The sequence below is a fragment of the Sceloporus undulatus genome, chromosome 6, assembly GCF_019175285.1.
Source record: "Sceloporus undulatus isolate JIND9_A2432 ecotype Alabama chromosome 6, SceUnd_v1.1, whole genome shotgun sequence".
In the NCBI taxonomy this organism is placed as follows: domain Eukaryota; kingdom Metazoa; phylum Chordata; class Lepidosauria; order Squamata; family Phrynosomatidae; genus Sceloporus; species Sceloporus undulatus.
The window spans coordinates 122,920,917-122,942,429 of record NC_056527.1 but is presented as its reverse complement, the minus strand read 5'-3'; the positions used below and the strand labels follow the sequence as shown (position 1 = coordinate 122,942,429).

Genomic DNA, 21,513 nt, shown 5'->3' with positions numbered 1-21,513 from the left:
TTGGGATACTCGGATACCAGGACAACATTGTGCAAAATCTCTCTGGTCTATCATTCGTCCCGACAGGACTTTCCAAATGCCAGGTAACCCATTTTTCAACCTGGGAAAGAATAACTGCAAATGCCCTTTCCATCCCTGTATCATAGGAACAAGTGGCACCTGGACAATAGGCACATGCTGTCAGTGAGCTGGCACACTGGTCACCTGGGAACAGTCCATGAAGACTCATTTTATTTCTGTTTAAAGTACAATAATTGTTCCGCTTTGTCTCTATGCATACAAATACAGATCTACAATTCTTACACAAAAGGGCATCCTCATTTATCCTTTTCTTTTGGTGATGCATGACTCTCTAACGCTGCCTAGCAGCTGATCTTTGTGATCTCAGAGGGAAGCGTTTCTGGATGCAGCTGGAAATATCAAAGAATGGACCCAAGACCTTTTGCAAGTTCACACAATAAACTGACACTTGGGCTGCGTCAGGAATAAATTCTTCTAGAACATGGCGACATAGCCCCAAAACCCCACAAAAAACTATGGATGCCACCCATGAAAGCCTTCGACTTCACAATGGCATGTCCATTTAGACAAGGAACAGGCCTCCATTTTGAGGATGCAATTTCACTGCTCTCTCTCCTGGGGGTTCTGGATTCCTCTGATCTTCCTTGATCTGAGACTTAGGTTACCCCTTATTGGTATGCCTCCATGACATTCATCTTTGGGAGCTCCAGCTCACTGTCCAATGTGGATTCCTCCAACACATTACAACAACATGGTAGAGAATGCACATCTGACATAATAGAACAGATGCTCCCGATGACTGATCCTTGATCTTTCAAAATGTTTCTTTGGGGGAGAAAACACACACACACACACACAGAGACCATTCAAGCAACTCTCTTTTAACACCTCCAGTGGCAAACACATATGGCCACATTTGGGTGTTTTGATCTCTCTTCCCCCAACAAAGATGTCAAAACCAAGGCTAGCTTGGACCATATGCCGAAACTCGAAATGGCAGAGGAGAACATTAATAATGCTACAGTTTTATCCTAAGATTAGAGTAAGGACTCTTTAGCCCTCCAGATGTTTTCGACTACAGCTCCCACAGTCCTTGAACCAAGAGCCAAAGGTTTTCTGTTGCTGGTCTTTGGCTAGGGTTATATGACTGGAGCAATAGCTAGAACTCAGATTCAAAAGTCAGGTAAAAGCAAGGCTGCCTTGCTTTACCAAAGGCTGCAGTCCCTGGCACATTTATTTCTGAGTAACCATAAGGCTGCAAGCATTCCTCCTAAAGAACATTACTGAGAGTATTCGATAATTGTTATGGTTAGTACTAACTATAAGAAATGTTTATGGTCAGACCATCCATAGTAAAGTACCTTGCTCTCAAAGGCAATGAGAAAGAAACAAGCGATTGCAGAGTAAAAGGAATACCAAAGAAGCAGGAAAAAGCATACCATTAGCTCATGGTCACAGCGTAAACACACACACAAACTACCACAAATACATGTCACTTTACTCCTACTATACTGTTGTTGTGTGCCCCTGAAGATGACAATGACAAACTCTCCCTGTACACATCTTGCCAAGACAACCCCATGATAGCTTCCTATTAGGGTCTCCATAAGTTGGAAATGACTTGAAGGCACACCACAACAACCACCACAACAAATTATCTGAAAATCCAAAGGACAACTTTAATGATGGGTTATTCTTTGCTCCAAGGGAAGTTTGCAGGGAGCATGGAAGTCCTGCAAGAATTTCTTTTGGAGTATGGATTTTAATGTCAGGAGAACTTTAGTGGATGACATGCTTGGCCTTTTCGTGAAAAATCCATCATGAGTGTTCTGGTTTTGGTAACCTTAGCATCCGCTTTAAGGAGCAACATCTCACATTTGCGTGACATTTCTAAAATATGAATGAATGTAGGCAGTCCGCATGGAATTAAAATCCTTGACATGTTCTTGGTGTGAATTAGGTCTTGGGCATAGTGGTTTGAGTCTTCCTGGGCTGCATCCACACTGCAGAAACAATGCAGTGTGACACCGCTTAAACCACCTTGGCTCAATGGCAGGAGCAAAATGGTCACAGATCCAAACATGGTTTATTAACTAGGGACTCTTTGAGGGATCTGGTGAGATGTATTTCTCAATGTGCAAAGGATTGCATTTCAGTCAATTCAGCAGTTAATAAAATCACAGGGAGAGAGAATTTGCAGTTCTTGAGATGCTAGCCGATTACATCTCCCATTATCCCTGACCAGGGAGGCTGATGGGATCTGGAATCCAAGGACATCTGTGGGGTCACAGACTCCCCACGGACGCAACCCTATCAAGTCACAAATGTTTTCCTCTCTTCCACTTCCTTTTCCAGTTTTTACAAGGCTGTTATCCCATAATGTGTCTGTTGCTATAGGAACTGGGGTTGTGCACAAACAGCAGCGTACATAATTTGTATTTTATTTTATTTTGCAAGCCCATATTATTGGGCCTTTGTTGCTGGGCATCCAAAGACACCTTCATAGCTGAGGGCTTTTGTGGGGGAGCGTTCCACCTGGATTTTTCTAGCACACCATCACTTTGCAGACATTTATGCTTGCCTGTCCCAGGGATGTGCTCAACCTACTATAAAAGTTGCTTGGCAGGAGGGAATGCCCATTTCTGGGGAGGGAATAGACACTGTTTCAAGGGTATCTCCTATGTCTGCGAGATCTTGGGCCAGTCTAGCAGGAGGGTTGGTTTCACGGGCTGCGTCCACACTGCAGAAATAATGTGTGTAGACACTGCTTTAACTGCTGTGGCTCAATGTTATAGGATTCTGGGAAGTGCAGTTTTGTGAGCTATTTTGCCTTCTCTGTCAGAGAGCTCTGTTGCTGCAACAAACTACAGCAGGCCCTAGTTGTCCTCTGGGATTTGGTTTCAGGACCTCTTGTGAATCCCAAAATCCATGGATACTCAACTTTCATTAAATGCAACGGCACAGTAAAGCGGTGTCCCATACATAAAATGGCAAAACCAAGGTTTGCCTTTGAGTATTTATATTTTTTGGAATGTTTTCAAACTGTGGATGGTTGAAGCGCCATGGATAAAATATCTGTGGATATGGAAGGCCAACTGTACAAATCCCAGGATTCCATAGCACTGAGTCATGGCAGTTAGAGTAGCATCAAACCGGATTATTTCTGCACTGTGGATGCAGTCCTGGAGAAAGGGAGCCGAACTGTTTGTGATCCCTCTCTTGCTGTGTGTCTCCCCATCCCCAACATTGGGAAACAAGCTGAGCCAAAGCCCTTCTTTGCTGTTTCAAGAGGATTTGTAGCCCTGAGTTCTTTGCATAATCGTTGCCTGCCAGACCCCATCAACATCAGCTTGGAAGCCCAGAAGGCAGGACCATGCAAGGTGGACGATGAGCTAAGACACAGAGAGAAATCCTTTGGGAAACTGTCAACATGGAGGAAGCGGGCGTTTCCATTAACTGGGCCGCAGAGGTAGCCTTCTTCCCAGGAGGCAAAGAATTAAATGATGTGACAAGATTGCATTTTGATAGGGCTCAGCTTCACAGAAGTGAGAAGAACACAATTGCCCAATGAAATGGCTTTGAGATCCTTCTCAGCAATTATAAAAAGCCTGAAGTGACCACAAGAAAGAGAGCTCTAACACAGAGACACCCTGGGAAAGCTGCATGAGCCTGGACAAAAGAGTCCAAACTCCTCGCTACTACATTCATGGATGTGAAGGCCCAGTGCATGCCTGGGCATGATTGTGCGCATGTGCAGACTCTACAGGCACATGTATGAGTTCATGAATATGCATGCGGACAGGTGTACATCCACCACAAGTGTGCAAGAGTGTGTCCATGAGTGCACTTGCATTGAGTATGTACGCAGATACATATGGATAAGTGTGAACATGTGTTTACATATGTGCCTTGGCTTCCAGTCCATGACCCATTGCCCAATTCATGTTTTGGGGGGGAAAGGTTTGTTCACCCTTGCTCTACACACATGCACGCTTTCCTGACCATTGGGCCTTTCCAGTAATTACTATTACACACAGCACTGTGAGGTTTTTACAGCTGGAAAATAAAATCCATTCAGTTAAAGCCGGTTTGCCTTCGGGAAAATTTGCCCATGCTTGCATGCTGGTGGAGCATGGCGGGGCGGGGAGTCGCAGCACCCAGTGGGTGGAACTATCTGGCGGGACTCCAGAGCTCTCAGTCTTGCAATGATCCAACCCATCCTCTGTGCTCTCTCTCTCTTTCTCTTTCTGAACCACCCCTTTTTATGTGGGCCACATGAAACTAGGGCTGCATGAAATTAGGTTGGAGGCTTCTGAATCCACCCCTTCCATTCTCAAGGGATGCGTACTACCCACACAGCTCACAAAAAGGGAATATTGCAGGGGAGGGGACTGGAGTGTCCCATCAATTGTCATTTGGTCCTGTGCGCAATTTAATTCTTCTCATCACTTTTGTTCAGAGCTGACATGGCAGCCCCCTTACCTTCCAAATGCAAACTCATAATCCCAAACTTGTGAATGCTCCATGTTTGCAGGCTTGCAAAAGTCTCTCTGTTTGCAACCATTCAAAAGTCCTTCCCGCATCCAACCCGTCTGCACAGAATGTGCCTTCCTGGGGCCTTCACTGCCATGCAGTAAGCAAGACTTTCCAGCAAGGCTTTGGCCACCTTTCAGCTGTATTTGGCTGACACACTGAGCTCTGCTTTGCGGTTGTGTAGCTGCTGATCCTGGTTGCCGCTGCCTATCTCCACCTCGACACACACACACACACACCCATCCAGCCCTGACCCAGAACAACCAACACAATCAATAGGCCCTCATTGTGGCTTTCCAGTGACTGACTTAACTCTTTCCGCAGCAAACGGAAAGCTGCGGAGGGGTTCAACATTCAAACCTCCCCAAAAAATCGGTTTCAAAAAAAGACTCACACTTGAAAATGAGACTATTTCCACATCCATCCCTGGTAAGCCTAACTTCTTCCCTCTTTATCATTTAAAAAACTCAGCAGCCCACATTTTAATAAGGGATATGATGTGGATATCTCTTGTTTTCTCTGGTCTTTGAATTTTCCCAGCCACAGGCTCCAACCCTTTTGTACTCGAGGGAATGTAAACACAGAGAGCTCACCAAAAATCCAAAATCGCCAAAATAATAATAATAATAATAAAATTTATTTATATACCGCTATTCCGTTCAATCACAGCAATGTACAACAATTGCAATAACGAATAAATTTTATCCTAAGCAGGAAGTAAATTGAGAACCTGGATGCAGTCATCAAATGCATTAAATGGAATTCTCTTCCCTTTGCAACACTCAAATTCCAAGAGGAAGGTACAGCTGTTCCCAAATATTCTGCTGTGTATCTGCCTGCCATATAACATTTCACAGATGAAAACTGAGACGCGTGCAGCAAATTAACACCAGAGTGTCGTTAATTTGGCAAAAATTACAAAAATGCACAAGACAGGAGAGGCTGGATCAGTTTGCTTTTGCCTGAGTCTACTGGGAATAGTAAACCTCCACCACTTCTTCTCCTCTCTGCTGAGTTGCCTTTGCAAATTGGACTGCTGCACACTGCAGAATTAATGTGATTTGACATTGCTTTAACTGCCATGGCTCAACGCTATGGAATCCTAGGATTTGTAGTTTCTTGTGGCAGCAGAGCTCACAGACAGAGGCGGCTAAATATCTCACAAAACTACAGATCCCAGAATTCCACAGCACTATATGCCAACCTACATTAATTCTGCAGTGTGGATGCAGCCTTTGGGGCAATTGGGTCTGCTGAAGACAAAGAAAAGGAGAGAGAAATTGGGACTTTTAAAAGCAACTGAAAAAGTGGGAAGGTAGAGGATTAACCAGAATATTCCCTGCTAAATTGGAATAGTAGGAGGGCATAAGTATTAAAGATCAGAAGCCTCCCATAAATAAGGAGGTGGCAACACTAATTCAGTGCAGGAAAGAAACCAGAGACATGTCTCAACATGATGGTCAGTTGGACACTTCTTTGGACTTTAAAATACAATGTGTTTCGCCTATATTGCTCTCTCCCTGAATTTTCCAAGAGCCACTTTTCCTTCAAGCCCAGTTACTATATTCAAAATGTCCTTGAATATTACCTAACAACACTTTTTTCTCTGACCATCTGCTGACATTCAAAAATATAACCACCATCAGCCTTCATTCTCATGTTTCTTCTTGTCCAGTAAATGGTGTGTGTTTCAGCTCCAGGAATTTCTACAGTTACAGTGCAAATAGATATGGGCCACAGGCAGCGTGCAAATGCAATAATGACTTCAAATGATGTAATATTCTGTATTGTGCATTTATGTGTTGCCTCTTCTTATGATTTTCTCAAGAAGGCCTTGAGAAGAATATAAGCTGAGATATACTGGGCCTTTTTTACCAGAAAAACCTCCATCTGTTGAGCATCTTGGGACATGACTCTGATTTCTTCTGCACATTTTATTCAGCGCACCCCAGTTTTTGCTCCCAATCCGAATTCATTGCCAATGGGATTCAAAGCCAGATGCAAAAATAATGCATTTTGATACCATTTTAACTTTTTTGGGCTATGTGGCCATGTTCTAGAAAAGTTTATTCCTGATGTCTCACCAGCATCTGTGGCTTTGGCATCTTCAGATAATGACTCCATTATCATTATTATTATTATCATCATCATCATCAACATCATCATCACGATGCAGAACAGGTAAGCGGAAGAGGCCTCCTCTATATCAGGCAACGCGAGAAACATTCAAGCGCCCAAAGAAATTGGATTTCACTCTCCGGAGCAGTTGAAAATGAACCATCATTAATGACGGTTAATGATGTTCTACCAAGCAACATTTAGTACTACTGCTAGTAAGCAATAAAACTGAAGGATGAACAATCAGAAAATGCACCGCTAACATTTTCCTCTCTATTTCAGCTGCCACTCCATGTTTTACAAAGATTTCTCCATCCCTCATTTGTTTGAAAAAAAAACACACACAAAACAAAGCAAAACACAGTTTGCCAACAATTATTTTTTAAAGGAAAAGAAAAGAAATACATATACTCTGTATATAGTCTGAGCCTGGATTTTTGCATTTTATAGATTAAAGCATGCTAGCTGAAGGATTCTAGAAGCCAAAGTCCAAAAACAGCAATGTTTTCCAAGCTGTGGTCCGTTCCAGGCTATGTGTGATAATCCATGGCACGAAATGTACTCCTTGGAGGACAAACCCAAACATAAGCGATGGTAGCAGCAGAAATGTGTGAATCTTAGCAATGGGCTTACAAAGAACAATCTCAAACAACAACACCCTTCCTATAGTACTATAGTTTGGATTTCATTTATAGTAGCTATTGATAAGTGACTGCGATTATTGCAAAGTGTGTGTGTGAACACGCTAATTCTTGCTCATTAGCACGCAGTTTATACAATTATAAAGGTGGTGAATTGGCCGCAGGCTAAATGGAGCATGGCCTATTTTGGAATGATTCACAGATTCATAGAGCTGGAAGGGAGGCCAGGGATGTCTAGTTCAACCACCTGACTTTGCAGGGCTCCATAGCTAAGGAATCCCTGCGGAAGCAGAATGAAAATTCACATGCATAAACCAATCTATTCCCAGCCTTCAAAATGGAAAGCAAATCCAAAAAGGTCACAAATGCATTTGAACCACCATTAAGCAGCTGTTAACCTTTGGTCTTGATGCTAACAAGGACTCTAAAACCCATCAGCCTGGTGGCAGAGGCCCAGCTCATTACAGAAGGGCAATCCCTTCATTTTCTCTCTCCGCCTTGCTATATCTCTGGAGCCCTGACTTGTTACACATGTCATGTGAGGAGTTACACAACTACTTTCACAACTACTGGAAATGTGGCAGAAAAATCTTTCTCCAGTGTGGCCAATTGATTCTTGATACCTCCAGGAAAATTGAACACTGGTTCTCCCATGCTCCAGTCCCCTGCTGAACATGGACTGGCAAAGAGAAGAAAAAAGGATCCTGGCATCCAAGCAAAACAAGGATATTGGATGCTCCCTAATAATGCAAAGGTAAAAGGAACAAAAGCAGCTGCTTGAAGTTCCAAAAGTAAAAAAGCTGCTGCTTTTGTCCCTTTTACCTTTGCTTTGTTTTCATGTTATTTCACGTTTGCAAGAACGTCGTGTGAAAAACTTCCCGCATTTGCGGGTTATTTTTCTAATTTAAATCTAGTTTAAATCCCATTTCTGAACGGGATTTTGCCAGTGTGATAAGGTCCACAGACATGCTGGGGGTTGTCCTCCAAATGCCCATTTTAAGATGCCTTGCAGGAATTGCCAGCCTGGGTTTCACGTTATGTGTTGCTGTCATGGATTAAGGTCCCTTTGAAGCCCTGGCATTTGATACGGGCATCGCTTCTGGACTGGCTCCAGAGTGGTGCACCCTCTTTTGCTGTATGCTCTATAGACACATAACTGCAAGTGATTTTCACTTAAGCAACTTTTTGGGAACAGTGCTTCCCCTTAATACATACCCTGGGTGTGTGGCACTGCCTTTTTTAATGCACAGGTTTGGTTCAGGAAACAGCACAGCAATATTTGAAGATTGGGCAACTGCATTCCGGTTTGCATAGTGTTTCGGGACATGTGCAAAATATCACTGAGTGCATAAAAGTTTACAAAATCCTGCCCCATGCTACCTATCAGACACATCTCCATAATCGAGTGGCTGCTATCAGAGCAGACACTATTCACAAAAGGGAACAAAAGCATCTATGGGGGAAGACATGAGAGTGTTAGAGTTAACACCAGCAAATTAAACAAGCAATAAAATTAGAGAAGAATTAGGGATGGCTCCCCTGGGAGTATTTTCCCCAATTCAAGGTCATTCTGCGAATTAGATCTCTTTCAGCAACTTTATTTCCTTTTAATTAATACACACATAAGTGAGAAGCAAGGCTCCGAGAGGCAGGCAGCCGCCCCACGCCCTTCGCACAAAGTCACAGGTGAGAGAGTTGGCGGCTCAAGTTGTGCTACCTTTCAGCAGGCGCTAGGAAAGGCTCCGTCTGCCAGGGATAAAACTATCCAACTGTCAGCACAACGGACCAAAGCTGACACAGTGTGTCCTTTTGCGCCAAGGTGAGCACAAGGAGGAGGTGCTTTGATGTGACATGTCACAGTCGCAAGCGGCAAAGCAAAGAGAGCTGGCAGGCGGGGATTACTACCTTCATGCATTTAGGATGAAACACTGGCCGCAATGCCACATTGTATGTTGCACTGCCTTTTTTGCTGCACAGGATTGGTTCTGAAAACAGCATAGCGCAATTTGAAGATGTGCTCTATTTTATTTAGGTGCATGCTGGCCTGTTCTACATCTCTCCCAGCTCCCATATTATAGCTTTCAAGACACAGCGCATGCTTTCATGGCCAGTTACTGGACAGTGTGGAGGAAGGGAGAGATGCCCGGTTGGCATCCAAGGCATTGTGGCGTTTTCAGCCAGGTGATATGAAATGAGGTTGCCTTCCCAGATCTCTTGCAACTGCAAATCCAGGAGGGCAAGGTCTCCTTTCCTCAGCTGAGCATTTAGAAATACATTTTAGGCATCCCAAGGAAAAGAGACAGGAAAAGTTACAAACCCAATGCAAGCACAGGAAACATAAGAGTTCTCCATCTCAGTCCCTGCAATTCGAGAAATTTGCAGATGGAAGGGAAATGTCATTGGGGACAGCATTTTGTATTGAGGGGGCAATGCCCTGATTCCTCCACCTCCCGAACCATAGCTGCATCCCTGCCAGTCAAGGCACGGTGCTTTCAACATTTCAATTGTGTGTGGCAGCTACTCAGTGTGTCAATGCTTCACAGGGTGATAACCTAAATTTATCTTCTTGAGAAGTACTATAAAGCTAACATTCTGAAGGATCTGACGTATCTCACATCTTTGCCACGGGAAGGGAAAATATAGGACATACCCAGGGTGATGTGCATATGCACAGGGTTGATCCCAGGCTTTTATCTGTGGCTGCAGAAACTGCCTTTTGGAACTACTGCCCAGTTTTCCGCTGCAGCTAAGCCTGTTACTGAGCAAAATGATTATGATCTTATGTCAGGACTGTGGAATGCAGATCACCACATGCTGGGTTATGCGCCTTAAGTATATTTCACAAACTAACATACAAGCAAATGCACAACTGGGTCCTTGGTTTGGTTCTAAGACACACACAGCCCACCATAGATACGAAAATCCATGCTCAAGTCTCATTACATACAGTAATATAGTAAAATGGTATCCTTTATATAAAATGGTAACATGAAGCTTTCCTTTTGGGAATGCACACGCATGCATGCACACACATATATTGAATATTTGCAAACCATGCATGGTTGAATCTGTGGATAAATAATTTGTGGATATGGAGATCTTAGTATACTCAACAAAATGCACAACTGAAGTAATACAACTTCTCATTCCAGGTGGCAGATGGGTGCACATTGGCTGAGAAGACACATGTACATGTTTAAAGACATTGTATGTATGCCTCTGTGACTTGAACTGAATGTGGCCATTCAACAAAAAGGCCCAATTGCTTCTGTATTTACCAGTCTAATAACCAGATACCAGATTCATTTACCATTTCATTTGCTATGTTTCATTTACACTTGTCCATCAAACTCCTCCAAAACTAATTGAGCACTTCAGGGTTTCAAATCCAGTGACTCCTTGCTAAGCCAGGACTGTTTCATTTAGGCAAGGTTTATAAAATAGCAATGAGGCCGAGGCGTCTGGCTCCCCATTAAGGTCAGCACATAAAACAGAATCTAGAATATTTCTTCTTCTTAAACTCTGATTATCTACACTGAATATGAAATATTCTACAGGAAATTTCCTAAGAAAATACTCTGCATGCGAAAGGTCAGCCGACACGTAAGTCAGCGCATACTCATTATGTATTTAAAAACCTCCATAGGGTATTTCTTATTAAAGTAGGGACGGTGATCCAAATTCGGAGCAGCCTGGCAGGGAGAAGAGATGGAGGCTATTCTGACTATTTTACAAGGCTGGCACTAAGGGAGGGAAAGCTCACATTCGGATTGTCAAAACCAAACGCAAAATGGCTCAGTGGAAATCCAATCACTTTTAGAAAAGAAAACGTAATCAGCATATCAGCAAAGTCATTAAGATTGCCAGTGTCCCTTATTATAAAATACATCCCTTACTAAAGATCTGCAAAGCTTGTCACTTACAGAGTTGGCAGTTGCCCCTTGTTATATGGGATAGCCTCTATTTGAGGTTTGGAAAGCTTTCCTTTTCATATGGGTTGAGCAAGATGCCCCCCAAATCTTGTATTTGGGGGTGCAGGTCCTTCATAAAGACAGCAAAATTTGTGTCATGCAGTTTATGCATGTGAATGACATCCTAATTTTATAAAGAAATAATACATGGTTTTGTTGTTGTTTTGTGCCTTCAAGTCACTTCCACTTCTGGCAACCTAAGGTGAACCTATTCATGGGGTTTCCTTAGCAAGTTTCTTCAGAGGGAGTTTGCCATTGCCATCGTCTCAGGCTGAGAAAGTGTGACTTGCCAAAGGATGCACAGTTGCCATAAGGTTGTTATTATTGCTGCTGTTGTTGCTGAGTGCCTTCATTTCCAACTTATGGTGACCCTAAGGCGAACCTATCATGGGGTTTTCTTGGCAATATTTGTGCATAGGTGGTTGTCATTGTCTTCCCCTGAGGCTGAGAGCATGTAACTTGCTGGAGGTCACCCAGTGGGTTTCGAACCCAGGTCTCCAGGGTCACAGTCCAACACTCAAACCACTATGTCACACTACCATAAGGACCCCTCAGAAATTTTGCACAGATAGCGTCTGAAGGAAGGACCCAACTTGCAAACTGCTTCTGATTAAACCTGTCCCTATTCCATAGCGGAGTTTACTGTGTTACAGAGATCTGCCTCTCAAATGCAAGCCTGCATTGCTTCTCTCATTTGTCATGCTGTTACTCAGACCTGAATCTTTTAACTGTCTCTCTTCCAAATGTTGTGCTTCAGTCGGGTTTCAGCAACAGGGATGCTCTTTTTTGCAGTGATTAATCTGCAATGGCTCATTTGTATGCCCGGCGTTGTCATTTAATTCTATCATTTATCAACAAGTGATGAATTTGCACCCAGAAAAATGTCATGGAGGTGGTGAACTAACCAGATCCATCGGGAAGGATCTAAGGGATGGCATCACAGATGGGCAGCAAAAGTGACGTCAGGAAGCAAAAATTAAATGGAGAAGGTAACTAAGTGTGACACTGCAAAATGTATTACATGGCCAGACTTGGGTAAGTTTGCAATAGGGAAACCTGGAATTTTAAGTGTAATATCTGTCCCAATTTGTCAGGGACAGTCCTGGTTAATCCTCAATTGTCCTGCTCCTTGAGTTGCTTTGAAAATGTCCCAATCTCTCTCTCCTCTTCCCACCTTCCCCCTTCCAACTCAGCTTTACTTCAATTGCTGCAAACTGAGATGCAAAATGCAAACGTGGTTTGCACTCCAGTTAACCAGAGCTAGCTTAGTATAGTGCAGTGGTCCCCAAACTGTGCTATTTAAGGATTTTTGGACTTCAACTCCCAGAATCCCAGAATATTGGCCAACATGGCTGAGGCTTCAACTGGGAGATGAAATCCAAACTCTCTTAAAGGGCACAGTTTGGGGACCACTGGTATAGTGGTTGGAGTGTTGGACTATAACTCTGGAGACCAAGGTTCAATTGCTTGCTTGGACATGAAACCCACTCTCAACATCCTCCTCTGAACAAAATCTTGCGAAGAAAGCCCCATGATAGGTTTGGCTTAGAGTCGCCATAAGTCAGAAATGACTTGAAGGCACGCAACGACAGGAACAAACTCAGTTAACTAAGCAGGAGGCAGAGGAGAAGAGAAGGTGGAATCTTGCCCTTCCCTGTTGGCTCAGACAAAAGCAAACTGCTGCAGCCTCTCCACTCTTGTGTGCTCTTTTTCATAACTTTTGTCATCTTGACCACTCTCTGGTGTCGCTTGGCCACATGTGTCCTATTTTTCGCCTGTGAAATGTCGGTGGGTATGATGTAGGAAGACATGGAGGATTTTCCCCCTACGATGTCGCTCCGTACGAAGACAAAAGCGGACATAAAGGCCCAACCAACTGAGACATTCTCCATTAAGCCTGACATGGCCTTGAATGTGTTGCAGCTTTTAGCCACAGCTTTAAACCATGACATATCTCTCTCATGGGTACTGAATGGATAAGTGGGTTTCTTTTTTGCTTGGAGAGGCTATACACAATTCTCTGACTTTTTATCCCGAACTCGCAGCTTTCCACATCCTCAGTGGCTCTGAAGATCTATTCAAATTGAATCCACAATATGCGGCAATAAAACTCCATTTGCATGCCATAATAAAAACCAGCCACTCCTCACTTTAGCTTCAAAAGTACAAAACAGGAAGGTCACCTTAAGACACGCACAAATAGGACTGTTGCTAGGGCTAAAAATCTAAATCAAAAGAAGACTCCAGAGCAATTCTATTCAGAAGTAAGTGGCTTTTATATTCACGCTTACTTCCATGTAAATATACGTGGAAAGAGCCAGCAATGAATAATGGCATGAGCATTGGGCTACACTCTGGAGACCAGGGTTCAAATCCTTGATCAGCCATGGAAATCAACTAGTTCATCTTGGGCAAGTCACAGTCACTCAGCCTCAGAGAAAGGCAAAGACCAACCTCATCCAAACAAATTCTACCAAGAAACCCCTGCAATTGCCATGAAAACTCTATGCCTTAAGGTTGCCACGACTTGAAAACACACAGCAAAAACAACACATGGATTGCAGCCTTAAGAGTAGTACTGTAGTGGGTATCCGGCTCTCCAGGTGTGGTTGAACTACAGCTCCCAGCATCCTTAGTCAGCATAGGCAATAGTGAGGGATACTAGGAGTTGTAGTCCAACAACATCTGGACAGCCACATGATTTCCACCTCTGCTTAAGAGACAAGTCCCCTTGAACCCAATGGGATTTATTACTGACATGAAGAGGATTGTGCTGCAAGTCAGTTTTCTAACTATTAGGAGCAGTAAATCCAAACCAGACTGAATAGTTTTGGTTTACTTACAGTCAGCCCTCCATATCCATGGATTCTACATCCATAGATTCAACTAACCACAGTTAGAAAATATTCACACACACAATTCCAAAAAGCCAACCTTGATTTTGCCATTTTATAGAAATTTGGGAGAGTCACTCTGTGATGCTCAGCTGATCAATCTCTCTCAGGCCATCCTAGCTGGCAAGATTGTTATGCATATGAAGCCAAAAAGAGGAGAACCATATTCACTATCATGAACTCACTATATACTCAATAAATACTCACTGAGTATTTAAACTAGCAAATCTGCTCCAGTCTAATCTTCCACTTGGTTCCTCCTCTTAGTTTGAGAAACCACCACCGGCTCTACAAGCTGAACTCTTGCAACGAAAATGGCAAAGCTCATCTCTAGAGCTACATCACCAGCTATACTTAGGGTGCATCTACACTGTAGAAATAATGCAGTTTGACGCCACTTTAAGTGCTGTAGACTTGAAGGCACACCAATACCAACACCATCAGCTTCCATTCAATGGAATCCTGTAGTTTTACAAGGCTTCTCTGCTAAAGAGTGTTGGCACCTGACCAAAGTTCGAATTCCAGGATTCTGTAGGATGGAGCTATGGCAGGTAAAGTGGCATCAAATGACATTATTTCTACAGTGTAGATGCATCCTTAGTGCATGGCATTGTCTTGGGAATGCCCAAATGAGGGGAAAAGAGTCATCTGTGCATCTGTGATCATCTCTGGAACTTAAAATACAGTTGCTTCCATCCAACATTTCCAACCAACACAATTCCCTGGCTCCATAACACTCCCGCAACAACAACACTCCCGACCTCAAACAACACACCTAGGAGGTCCTGCAGGACCCAAGCTAATCGATTCTCCTCCCCCACATTTTGAACCACTTCTCCCTGGCATTTTAAGAGAGGCTTTCATTTCACAAGAACATTCCCCAAAGGCAAGGAAGGGAAACATCCAATGATGTATTTTTAAAAACAGATTTCTCTCTTTTTTAAAAAAAAAAGGTTCCAAGTGTGCTGCTCTTTCTCCATGCAACATTCATGCATAAACATTACTTATGCGCTTTTATCACCTTCGTGTGTATTTATTCATTCTGCCTGTGCATCTTTGTTTTGTTCGGCAATCTCAAAGCACAACAGGTAAGCTTTAAAAAAAAGCCGCAGCACCTTTGGATGTTTCCTTTTGCTGGGACTGAACAGTTCTGGACTCTGGTTTGTGAAAACATCCCTTAGCAGGTGAGGCATCTTGGCACAGACCTGCAGGAAAAAGGGTTTGCCAATAAGCCCAAATGAAAGTCCGTAGGAGGACAATATCACACAGCAAATGCCCAACAAAATGTAGACTGTCTCCAAGGGAAAGGTTTCCAGAGATCCAGAAATGTTGAGAGGAACTCCAGTGGTCTTTTCTTAACTTCTCCAAACCTGCTGTCACTAAGCGATAGGGATGCGACTCTTCACTAAGACCTTGTGCTTATTGTTAACTGCATTCAAGCCTACCATGGTGACCCTGTGGATGAGACACCTCCATTCCCCTGCTGTCCTCCACCGCTCTGATCAAATCCTGCACATTCATGCCCATGACCTCCATGTTTCAGTCCGTCCATCTAGCATGTGGCCTTCCTCTCTTCCTTCCATCCTCTACCTTTCCAAACATCATTGTTTTTTCCAATGATTCATTCCTTCTCATGATGTGTCCAGAGTATGACAGCCTCAGTATCATCATCTTGGCTTCTAGGGAGAGTTTAGGTTTGATCCGTTCAAGGACCCATTTATTTATCCTCTTGACTGTCCACAGTCTCCTCAGCACTCTTCTCCAGCACCACATCCAAACAAGGCGAATTTTCCTCTTATCTTTTTTCTTCCCTGTCCAGCTCTCACATCCATACATGCAGGGAATAACTTTTTCGGTATAGAAAATAACATTTTAACAAAGAAATAGTGTCTCTGAAGATGCCAGCCACAGATGCTGGCGAAACATCAGGAAGAAACTCTTCTAGAACATGGCCACAAAATCCACAAAAGACTATGGATGCTGGCCAGGAAAGCCTTCGACTTCACAAAGAAATAGCACTTTCTGAACAGAGAATGCAGTTTCCTGGACAGAAAAGGCAGTTTTATGTGCAAAGCAACCACATGTGAATTTTGAGCAGAATAAATCCCAAACTGCGAAAATTCGTGTCAGTCTAGGGTTCGTCTCATCAGTTTCTTGACATTAAAAAAGACAGCAATATGTTTTCCAAACATTTCCCCAATATTTCCAAATGCTCTTTCCATCCTTGCTGAGTAAATGTTCAGCTGCAATAGTAATCCTGCACAATCCTATGCAATGTCACCACAGTGTCACCAAACCAAAGAGGATGCAGCCATATAGCAATCATGCTCTGCCACTGTGTTTCCTTAAATTTCATGTAGGCTGTCATGTTCATTCCCCCCCCCCAAACAATTTTTCAGTGAGTTTGTAAATTTAAAAAGAAATTAAACCAAGCTTTAATAAGAAAACACCATCAGCTTCCCTTTACCTTACATATATCTCTGAGTGCTTCAGCTATACAGCTGGATCCAGAAGGTGGATCCTGAACTGGAGGTTTTGCCGCCATCAATGCCCACAGCCCAGCATCTGTCACCTTATGTCAGCCGCAAATCCAGAAACAAGTGCATAGAGAAGCCTCTGTCAACTGGATGCCCCTCGGTCCAGATGTGCCACAACTATGGAGGTAAACCTACACATAGTCCACCCTCACTTGCAAGAACAAATTATTACTGTAATGTTCCCCTATTGTGGGAGAACATGAGGAATTCTATGCAGTTTGTGGTTGGCCTTTGCACTTCGGGAAAGGCACAAGGTTTCTGCGCAAAAAAGAAAAAGCCCAGTGATTGGTTGGTTTTGGTTTTGGGTAAGGAAAATGTGCTTTCTGTGCATACAACAGAGGTGGGCTTTGCATAGAAAAAACATTCCCAAAGTGTGAAGGATCCTGGCATCTCCTCTGTTCTCACCAATGGGAACAAATAGTCAGGAAACTAATAGAAACGAAATGTTCTTTCCACCCACTACTACCACCCCGATCATCTCAGTTGACTGGGGATGATGGGAACTATAGCACATGCATCTAGAGGAAGTTGTCTTGGGGGGACTATGGATGGAGTGGTACCCAGGCCAGGGAGTGATCTTCAACCTGGGGGAAGTTAGGAGCTAGGGTAGAGCACACCTATTCCTACACTGCAGCAACTCTTTCGGCACATGAGCAGGTGTGCTCCCAGTTCCTGCTGCAGTTCCTCCTTGACTTCCTTCACCCATGCCCACACCCTTCATCCAGGAGAAAGAAAGGATGCAAAGATACCCATTTCGCCTTCCTCAAGCACCCATCTCCCCTTCCCCGCTCTTCCCTTTCTTCAGCGGATGAGTCATTTTGACTGCAACCCTCTCTCTCTCTTCTTTTTCTCCCCCTCCCCAAACCATCTCTCCCAATATTCTGTATCAAATCAAAAGCCTTCCCCATTTGGCAGCCATAGGAGAGCCTGCAGAAAATCAACCTTAAACATGTCCCTGGCAAGCAAACAAAGACTTTTTAAAGGAGGAACCCCTCGGCTGCCATTCAAAGCCCGCTACTCTGTTCTGCCTCATCAAACGCTTTGCTCTTGGCCACCCCAGTAGGGGCACCAACGTATCCGAGGAAGGGCAGGAGGCACAGCATCGCTGCCAACCTGTCCGGGGGCATAGTTCTAGAGAGGAAAGCATCTTTCACTTGCAGAGCCTGTGTGCTGTGCTAATTGCTTTCCAGGGCTGCCTGTTGAGGCTTCTCGAAACACATGTTTGTGCAAGAATGCACACATGCGGTGGAGGGATGAGAAATGGACAGTTTGGGTTTTGTTTTTTTAATTTGAATCTGTTTGTGGCTTTTTCTCAGTGCAGGTAGAAACATCAGGGCCACTCCAGCCATTGCTGGACAAAGGTGACAAAAGAACAGGAGGACGCTTTTCAGGCATAAGCATCCAAGATGCGACGTGAGCGCCTTTTTTCACTTTCTTTCAGAGAGCTGGCATTATCAGCCACAAGGTACCTTCTCATCCTCCTTTCATCTTCTCTGTCCAAACAGGTTTTTGTAATGCTCCCCGAAGCCTGCAAAATCTTTTTGATGAGCGAGGACAGGAGGAAGAAATGGGTATGTGGCAGGCAATAATACAGTACATGCTTCCGTCACACCTTCTTCAAGTCTCTTTAAAGTCTCTCTTTTTTTCCATCCTAAAAGCGCATTTTATACTGGGGCTAGCTCTACAAGAGCATCCCTAGGTACAACATTATTGCCTGCCATGTGGTATTGCTCAGTATTCATTTTAAGGATCAGCAAGTCAATTTTGAGCACTAGAAAGATTGGCAAACCAGTTCTGGGCAATGTTTCATGAAACGAAGAACCTCAATAACCCAGAAGCCTTAGACCACTAACAGAAGGAAGGCAAGGCACCACACACAAGGTCCTGGATGCAAATCCTGGCTTTTCCGGTTAGAAGGATCAAATAGTAGGTGATGGGCACATACCTCTACCCAAGCCACTGGAGAGATGTCACCAGCCTGAATAGACAATTGTGGTTAACTGCTGTCAAGTCAACTATGAATTATGGTGACCCTGTGAATGAGAGACCTCCATGTCACCATGTCATCAATAATTCAATGCTCAGATAATACTAGAAGTAAAAGATGCTGCCCATCTGGGATATAATTGTGAATTTGGCTTAGGTTTCAGGTGTCCTGGGCAGGAGACTTTAATTTGGGGAGACATGTGCCACCTACCTCTGACACATGTTGGCAACCTGTTTTATTCTAATAAAAAAGCCAAAGTGCCAATCCCAACAGTTCTACCACAGACCAAATGCTTCCTTCCCTAGACAATTATAATGCTTGTGGTTTAAAGCCACGGTGCCGCTTACAAAACCTACTCTGGCTAGAAAGGGCATCCCACATTAAAGATGTTCACCCATGTGCTCAAACTGCACAACACAGGCTTAGATGCACTTGAAGCTTGATGTGTGAAGCCATGTCCCAGTCCTAGTTTTTAATCCTGCAGAGACAAACTAGGCAATCTAAACCTGAAGTTTCATTTTACCAAGAGCTGGAAATTCACAGAGATCAAGTTTCCAGCTCCATCTTTTTCCTTTTTTGGCAGGCTTTGCTCCTGCTCCTTTAACAGCCTTACAGCAGTTTGGTTGGCAAAGTATTTCCTAGCATGGGGTAAAGTAGCAAACAAACATTTTCCCCAGTGTGTTTCTACACATCCAATCCCTTTGCACAGGAGCAAGGCTTGCAGAATTGTAACAATCATACTCTGAAGAGCACCATAAGTTCCCAGTTTTATATCCCAACTGACTGCATAGATCCAAGGGAAACATGAGCAGCAAACCAATTCTAAGGAACAGGACTCCTTGGTCCACTTCCGGGTTGTTTGAGTCATGTGCACTGGCTTGTAGTTCACACTCAGGAGAGGAGCACTCCTGCACATTAAACTTTGCATGCTCCAAAGGAAGACAAGCAGTCTGTTTTGCATCCAGGTCGAATGAGAACAGGATTTAGAAGCAGAGGGGAAATTGGTTGCAAGCCATAGAGGATCCATCTCCTTAACTACTGCATAAAAGAAGCAGTGGAATACAAGAAGCTGAGTTTGCCCAAATTCACTCTCCTTCTGCCCAACTGTTGAAAGGACTATGACTCTAGAGACCAGGGTTTGAATCCAGCCCTGGTCTTTCTCATGGCTACTGAGTAGTCTCTGAATTTAAAGTTCTCTGACATGCTTTACAAACCAGAGCGCACTGTTGCTTCCCCCCATCACTCTGCAGATATCTGCAATGTTCTGTACAAACTTCAGGGGGGACTGATGCTGGGGCTTAGGTTTTGGAAATCTAAGGAATCGGGGAAGGTCCTTTCTCAAAGTCCTGGGTGCAAAGCCCTCCATCCTGTACACTGACTTAGGAATAAGCTTCATTGGACTCAGCTAGATTGTGTTCTGCACAACATGCATGGAGGCGATTGTAAAAAAATGCTCACATCCCATGTCTAAATAGATTTGCCTCTTAAGGTTTGCCAGGGATGATCAGACTTGGCAAAGATGTGGACCTCGCTCTTTTCATCCACAGCGGTGTAAACACTTGAAGTTGCCATTGTTTTCAAAGGCACCTACGCAATCTGTCCTATGCCCCCACTTACCCCCCCCCCCAAAGTTAGCAAGGATTTCTTTTTTTAAAATAAACCAACACAGCTGGCATCATTCTTTTTTTTAAAGAAAATAAATAAAAAGAGCCCAAAGCCACCCAAAGACTTTGCCCTCCCGCCTTCGGCACCTGACCGCACATACCCCAAACACCACATTTGGGAACGGCCCTGATCTTCCTAATAAAACTTTTCCCTGGGATGCCCAGTGCAACACAGAAGCAGATGGTAGGATAAAAAACCCAGATGGCAGTACCTTTTGCTTGGGAAAAATGCAACGGGGAGGCAGTCCAGGGAAGATGCTCTATAATGATGTTCGGTAGACACCAGTGCTCTGTTGGATGCTTGCTTCCCTCTCACTCTGTCTGCATCCAGATCTTTCAGCAGCCTGGACCAACTGGGCTGGAAATGCATTCAGTAATTATTTGCTGGCTCCCAGGCTCCACCTTCTAGGCCTTGCCATTGGTAGATTGATCCTGTGCTGCTCAGCAGCCGGTCCTGGCTCCAGCACAGCCTTCCCTTCACTCTTTCGCTGCTGCTGCTGTTGCTCTATTATCAAGAGCATCCAGGAAAGGGTCTAATTATGCACCCGCCACCAGACAGGCTTTCTGGATTTGGGATGTGCCAACCGGTGTCAAAGAGAACAAAGGAGGTGCGCCAACTGAGGCTGGCATGGGAGCAGGAGCATGATTTGGAGGAAGAGAGCCCAGGGAGTGCCGTCAGATGTGCTCCTCGGCTCCTCATCAATTATAAATTTGCCTGGGTACCCAGCTTGAATTTGGCAACCCATATTCATTTCTGTGCAAACAGAGAAGTTCTTGCTTTCCAGCACTTGGTCCTGGGATTTTTGTCATATGTTGTTGTTGTAAGTGTGCGTTTTGCAAAATAAGGACATGGAGGACTTATTAAGGACTATTCTGGAAATAGAGGGGGAAAGGTTAACCCTCCTCCCCAGCATGTTTGGGGAAAGTATTTTTCTGGCTGGGGGATTTGTCTGTGTTTTATTATGTATAGAGCAGCTATCAAACATGCTAAGCCTCAAGCTGTGGACAGCAATCTGAAATAAACCAGGAGCTGGCTGAGGGATTCTGGGTGTTGTAGTCCAAAAAAAGTAACTTTTCCAAGCTCTGTCCAGTTTGGCCCTCAACATTATCAGGAATAAACACTGATGCATATTCACTAAAATGAAGA

The 21,513-nt window shown here is 43.9% G+C and overlaps 1 protein-coding gene across 8 annotated transcripts in view; it reads right to left on the bottom strand.

The window, feature by feature from the left end:
• Nucleotides 1-20,705, bottom strand: part of ZMAT4 (zinc finger matrin-type 4) — a 109,866-nt gene extending 89,161 nt beyond the window's left edge. For 3 of the 8 annotated variants that reach the window (XR_006104642.1, XM_042475209.1, XM_042475208.1), the window contains exon 1: nucleotides 20,579-20,705. The gene's annotated coding sequence lies outside the window, so the exon portion shown is untranslated. Of the gene's footprint in view, nucleotides 1-4,503; nucleotides 4,740-7,711; nucleotides 7,813-18,660; nucleotides 18,749-19,225; nucleotides 19,245-20,578 lie in introns of those variants that run through there. The other 5 variants (XM_042475211.1, XM_042475210.1, XM_042475212.1 and 2 more) reach the window with 4 other exon arrangements.
• Between the last annotated feature and the right edge of the window lie 808 nt (nucleotides 20,706-21,513).